Here is a 6,983-nt window from a genome sequence, read left to right on the forward strand (position 1 = left end):
GGTAGGGGGTTTTAGGTGGGCCCTTGGGCCTTCACGGCGCCCTTATCCTCCGCGTGCAAAACTCACTCAATTTTAATAAATCAATTTTGAATTGCAACTTGCATTATTCGTATACCGCGCCATTGACCAAACAAAAGGGAATTTTCGAACTGTGGGGCACTGTTCGATAAACGACAGTAGAGGGTTTTAGGTGAGCCCTTGGCCCTCCACGGCGCTTTTATCCTCCGCGTGCAAAACTCACTCAATTTTAATAAATCAATTTTGAATTGCAACTTGCATTATTCGTATACCGCGCCATTGACCAAACAAAAGGGAATTTCTCGAACTGTGGGGCACTTTTCGAAAAACTACAGGTACGGGGGGTTAAGTGGGCCCTTGGGCCTCCACGGCGTCCTTATCCTCCGCGTGCAAAACTCACTCACTCACACACTTGCGGAATTTGTCAACTTCGGGGACGAATTTGTCGGGGGTTTAGGGCTATTTTCCGAAAAGGGGATGAGAATTGGTCCCGGTGCCATCACTTTCGATGGCCATTGATAAAAAAAAAAAAAAACAAAAAAAAACGAATGTAACTTCAGCCCGGTCCTAGTTATTTTTTGTTTTCTCGTTTAGGTTGGTACTACCCCAAAAGCGAATGTCCTTAAAAAAAAAAGCGAATGTAACTTCAGGCTGGTTTCAGATTGATCGTAACGACAGATCATTCCTATGGGGCCTATCATGATAAAGTGAATCATTCAGAGGTAAACACATACCAAGTGTCGGAGACATAGAAGTTAAGGGTGTACACAGCAACCAATTATAAATGCTGAAGTTTATGTGTTTTGTAAATTTGTTACTTTTACATCAGTAATTATCTACATTCCCTCTGTTTTTTTTATGGTTGTTCCTAAAATGAAGAAGAACATATCCTTCTGACATCTAATGTTAGTTTGCTGAATCGATTATATTATCACTAGTGGGTTAGCTGCAATTTTCTGTCATACAGTAGCGACATCTACACAAATATTTGGCCACATTATGATGGTAATAATTTAGTGCCCTGCATTTAATGGTAACCCTTACAATTCAGTTCAAGGAAATAACGTCAGATGTCGAGACACTATATTTTTTGAAATTTTGATTTGTTATTACATTTAGGCAGTACAAGATAACAAATTTACAAAATACATAAACTTCAACATTTATAATTGGTTGCTGTATTAACATTTCGTCATTGTTTATTCAATTACAATGGTTTCACGTTCGCAACAATTGATTTGTGTACGCGCGGAAAGAATGACTATTAAATATCATATTTGCCTTTCTTAAACCTCTCTAGTACTTATTTACATTATTTTAATTCCGTACGTACGGTTAATGGTCTCAAAATTCCAATGTATACTTTAAAAATGTATAAAAATGCTATATTAGGAGCGTTAGGATTATACCGCCTGGTGTATAGGCAACTCGTCATACCCGATGACTGAAAAACCGGCCATGTTTTTTGCCATTTTATATATATAGAACATAAAATCTGAAGACGGACGACTAGGAGAACATGAACTGAAGAAGGATTTATTTTTCTATTTCAATTGTGTATTGAAACGTCGATAATATCGTTTCCTATATTTTGTGGTAAAATTAACCTCAAATAGTTATTTTAGTTTCTTCATTATTAAAATAAACGTTTTTTTGTAATTCTTCTTGCTCTTACAAGTTCAAAATAAGAAAATGGAATTTCAATTGATAGTTTCCTTCATGGAATCGTCGCAAGTTCGGTCTGGCTTATGGGTAAAATGGAACTTATCGCTCTGGTTCAGCCGATCCGAAGACCCTGGGTCTTTATGGATGGGAAAGCATGCAAAGGAGAAAAGGGGGTTTGAAATGTAAAGCTAGGTCTGGACATTGCTGTTGAAAGAGATATGCAGTGCTCATATAGACGCTAGCGTAATTAAGACTCACTTTACATTACCAGATCGAAAACCTTGGTACGTAATTAAAATATAAATTATAATTTCTTTTGTACTTACTGACACTTATTAGGGTAACTTTCAAAATGCAATTAATGGTAAACTGAATCCAATACCAGAAGTTCCACAAGAAACATTAGACAAGTACTAACGGAAGATTCTTTCGGGTAGCTTTAGAAAAGCGGACACATTCTGCCAAGGGAGACACTAAACTGGCTTACAAGTCCGTAACAGATATTCAGTGAGCAGAAGGACTTCCTATTCATCACAAAAAGCAAACGAACATTAGTCGATTTTGTAGTATCAGTTTGTTAAACGATTCCTGTTGTTTATCCGTAGTATAAGTTACGCATGCATGAATTCGCTTATGCTTTTTTAGAGATGTATTTATTTCGTTATTATTCCAAAAGGTTCGAATTTGGTAAATAAACAGTCTGTGTAATTAAGTCATCAATGTTTGTAATGAGTTCTATTTCCAAAAAAGTTTCAAAAATGGCCTCCATTCTTAGTAAATGGTTACCAACTTTGTTAAGAAATGCTACACTGAAAACAACGCATAAAGAGGCCCTTATGCGAAATGACTGATCTGTCAAAGCCATTATTTCTGACCAATTGAAACAACAAATCGATAGTGTATGTGAAGATGGTTAACGATTTACTTAATCAAATAGGAGAGTGGATAGCTCTTTACCGTCAACGATTCGATGACGGTCTCAGTCTGACGTATTGAATTATTTTAGCACGTTAACGTTTATTTTCAACCATGGTAATGATCGATCCTTTCGTGTGAGAGTGGTAAATTTTGAGCAATCTACTGTTACGATACCCTCTTAGATTGATCGTAACGACAGATCATTTCTATGGGGCCTATCATGATGAAGTGAATCATCCAGAGGTAAACACATACCAAGTGTCGGAGACATAAAAGTTAATGGTGTACACAGCAACCAATTATAAATGCTGAAGTTTATGTGTTTTGTAAATTTGTTACTCTTACATCTGAAATTATCTACATTCCCTCTGTTTTTTTTGATTGTTCCTAAAATCAAAAAGAACATATCCTTCTGACATCTAATGTTAGTTTGCTGAATCGATTATATTATCACTAGTGGGTTAGCTGCAATTTTCTGTCATACAGTAGCGACATCTACACAAATATTAGGCCACATTATGATGGTAATAATTTAGTGCCCTGCATTTAATGGTAACCCTTACAATTCAGTTCAAGGAAATAACGTCAGATGTCGAGACGATATATTTTTTGAAATTTTCCTTTGTTATTACATTTAGGCAATACAAGATAACAAATTTACAAAATACATAAACTTCAACATTTATAATTGGTTGCTGTATTAACATTTCGTCATTGTTTATTCAATTACAATGGTTTCACGTTCGCAACAATTGATTTGTGTACGCGTGGAAAGAATGACTATTAAATATCATATTTGCCTTTCTTAAACCTCTCTAGTACTTATTTACATTATTTTAATTCCGTACGTACGGTTAATGGTCTCAAAATTCCAATGTATACTTTAAAAATGTATAAAAATGCTATATTAGGAGCGTTAGGATTATACCGCCTGGTGTATAGGCAACTCGTCATACCCGATGACTGAAAAACCGGCCATGTTTTTTTGCCATTTTATATATATAGAACATAAAATCTGAAGACGGACGACTAGGAGAACATGAACTGAAGAAGGAGATATTTTGCTATTTCAATTATGTATTGACACGTCGATAATATCGTTTCCTATATTTTGTGGTAAAATTAACCTCAAATAGTTATTTTAGTTTCTTCATTATTAAAATAAACGTTTTTTTGTAATTCTTCTTGCTCTTACAAGTTCAAAATAAGAAAATGGAATTTCAATTTATAGTTTCCTTCATGGAATCGTCGCAAGTTCGGTCTGGCTTTTGGGTAAAATGGAACTTATCGCTCTGGTTCAGCCGATCCGAAGACCCTGGGTCTTTATGGATGGGAAAGCATGCAAAGGAGAAAAGGGGGTTTGAAATGTAAAGCTAGGTCTGGACATTGCTGTTGAAAGGGTTATGCAGTGCTCATAGAGACGTTAGCGTAATTAAGACTCACTTTACATTATCAGATCGTTAGCTTTGGTACGTAATTAAAATATAAATTATAATTTCTTTTGCACTTACTGACACTTATTAGGGTAACTTTCGAAATGCAATTAATGGTAAACTGAATCCAATACCAGAAGTTCCATAAGAGACATGAGACAAGTACTAACGGAAGATTCTTTCGGGTAGCTTTAGAAAAGCGGACACATTCTGCCAAGGGAGACACTAAACTGGCTTACAAGTCCGTAACAGATATTCAGTGAGCAGAAGGACTTCCTATTCATCACAAAAAGCAAACGAACATTAGTCGATTTTGTAGTATCAGTTTGTTAAACGATTCCTGTTTGTTTATCCGTAGTATAAGTTACGCATGCATGAATTCGCTTATGCTTTTTTAGAGATGTATTTATTTCGTTATTATTCCAAAAGGTTCGAATTTGGCTAATAAACAGTCTGTGTAATTAAGTCATCAATGTTTGTAATGAGTTCTATTTCCAAAAAAGTTTCAAAAATGGCCTCCATTCTTAGTAAATGGTTACCAACTTTGTTAAGAAATGCTACACTGAAAACAACGCATAAAGAGGCCCTTATGCGAAATGACTGATCTGTCAAAGCCATTATTTCTGACCAATTGAAACAACAAATCGATAGTGTATGTGAAGATGGTTAACGATTTACTTAATCAAATAGGAGAGTGGATAGCTCTTTACTATCAACAATTCGATGACGGTCTCAGTCTGACGTATTGAATTATTTTAGCACGTTAACGTTCATTTTCAACCATGGTAATGATCGATCCTTTCGTGTGAGAGTGGTAAATTTTGAGCAATCTACCGTTACGATACCCTTTCAGATTGATCGTAACGACAGATCATTTCTATGGGGCCTATCATGATGAAGTGAATCATCCAGACGTAAACACATACCAAGTGTCGGAGACATAAAAGTTTATGGTGTACATAGCAACCAATTATAAATGCTGAAGTTTATGTGTTTTGTAAATTTGTTACTTTTACATCTGTACTTATCTACATTCCCTCTGTTTTTTTATGGTTGTTGCTAAAATCAAAAAGAACATATCCTTCTGACATCTAATGTTAGTTTGCTGAATCGATTATAATATCACTAGTGGGTTAGATGCAATTTTCTGTCATACAGTAGCGACATCTACACGAATATTAGGCCACATTATGATGGTAATAATTTAGTGCCCTGCATTTAATGGTAAACCTTACAATTCAGTTCAAGGAAATAACGTCAGATGTCGAGCCGATATATTTTTTGAAATTTTGCTTTGTTATTACATTTAGGCAGTACAAGATAACAAATTTACAAAATACATAAACTTCAACACTTATAATTGGTTGCTGTATTAACATTTCGTCATTGTTTATTCGATTACAATGGTTTCACGTTCGTAACAATTGATTTGTTTACGCGCGGAAATAATGACTATTAATTTCATATTTGCCTTTCATAAAACCTCTCTAGTACCTACTTATTTACATCATTTCAATTCCATACGTACGGTTAATGGTCTCAAAATTCCAATATATACTTTAAAAATGTATAAAAATGCTATATTAGGAGCGTTAGGATTATGCCCCCTGGTGTATAGGCAACTCGTCATACTCGATTACCGAAAAACCGGTCATGTTTTTCGCCATTATGTATATACAGAACATAAAATCTGAAGACGGACGACCAGGAGAACATGAACTGAGGAAGGATTTATTTTCTTTATTCAGGTCTTTATTATAATGCCGATAATATCGTTTCCTATATTTTGTGGTAAAATTAACCTATTTACTTTTTTCATTACTAAAATGAACGTTTTTTTGTAATTCTTCTTGCTCTTACAAGTTCAAAATAAGAAAATGGAATTTCAATTGATAGTTTCATTCATGGAATCGTCGCAAGTTCGGTCTGGCTTTTGGGTAAAATGGAACTTATCGCTCTGGTTCCACCCATCCGAAGACCCTGTGATTCTTGGTGGTTGGGAAAGCATGCAAAGGAGAAAAGGGGGATTGAAATATAAAGCTAGGTCTGGACATTACTGTTGAAAGAGTTATGCAGTGCTCATATAGGCGTTAGCATAATTAAGACTCACTTTACATTACCGGATCAAAAGTCTTGGTACGTAATTAAAATATAAATTATAATTTCTTTTGCACTTACGGACTGACACTTATTAGGGTTACTTTCGAAATGCAATTGATGGTAAACTGATTCCAATACGAGAAGTTCTCCAAGAAACTTGTGACCAATACTAACGGAAGATTCTTTCGGGTAGTTTTAGAAAAGCGAGCACATTCTGCCAGAGAGATAAGAAACTGTTTAAAACTTCTTAAAAGTCTGTAGCAGATATTCAGAAATCAGAATATCCCAATCATCACAAGAAGCAAACGAACATTAGTCAATATTGTAGTATAAATTTGTTAAACGATTTCTGTTTGTTTATCCGTAGTATAAGTTATGCATGCATGAATTCGCTTACGCTTTTGTAGGGATGTATTTATTTCCTTAGATATAAATTTCATGTTATTATTCCAAGAGTTCAAAATTTAACAGGGAGACCTGTGTAATGTTTACTTCACTTGTAGTGCAACAGTGTAATTACAAAATGTATAGAATTAACTGAGTAATGTCTATCTCTTTTAAAGGACGTTTTATTTTCTAATGATAGTCAAAACATTAATTCATAATTAATTTGTTTTAAGTCGTAGAACCATGTAACTTACATTTATTAAACCATCATAAATGTAACGAGCTTTAATGCTAATTGATGACAAAGTGTACTTGTTTCTCACAATCCCAGCTCGGTGCATATTTCCACGATCCTTGGCCTATGGGAACTGCCTTTGTCACTATGCCAGTTAATTGGTTAGCAGAACTGGTTTTCTCCTTGAACCATTTCTTACACAAAGAAGTGTCTTAACGCTAACCTTG

General features: G+C 34.9%; 1 long non-coding RNA gene across 1 annotated transcript; it reads left to right on the forward strand.

Moving 5' to 3' along the window:
* The first annotated feature begins 5,823 nt into the window (after positions 1–5,823).
* LOC116165867 lies at positions 5,824–6,696 on the forward strand. Its single transcript, XR_004144205.1, has 2 exons — positions 5,824–6,170; positions 6,230–6,696. It is a non-coding gene; the product is annotated as an uncharacterized LOC116165867 (long non-coding RNA).
* Positions 6,697–6,983: the final 287 nt, after the last annotated feature.

The sequence above is a fragment of the Photinus pyralis genome, unplaced genomic scaffold, assembly GCF_008802855.1.
Source record: "Photinus pyralis isolate 1611_PpyrPB1 unplaced genomic scaffold, Ppyr1.3 Ppyr1.4_LG3a, whole genome shotgun sequence".
Classification (NCBI taxonomy): Eukaryota; Metazoa; Arthropoda; class Insecta; order Coleoptera; family Lampyridae; genus Photinus; species Photinus pyralis.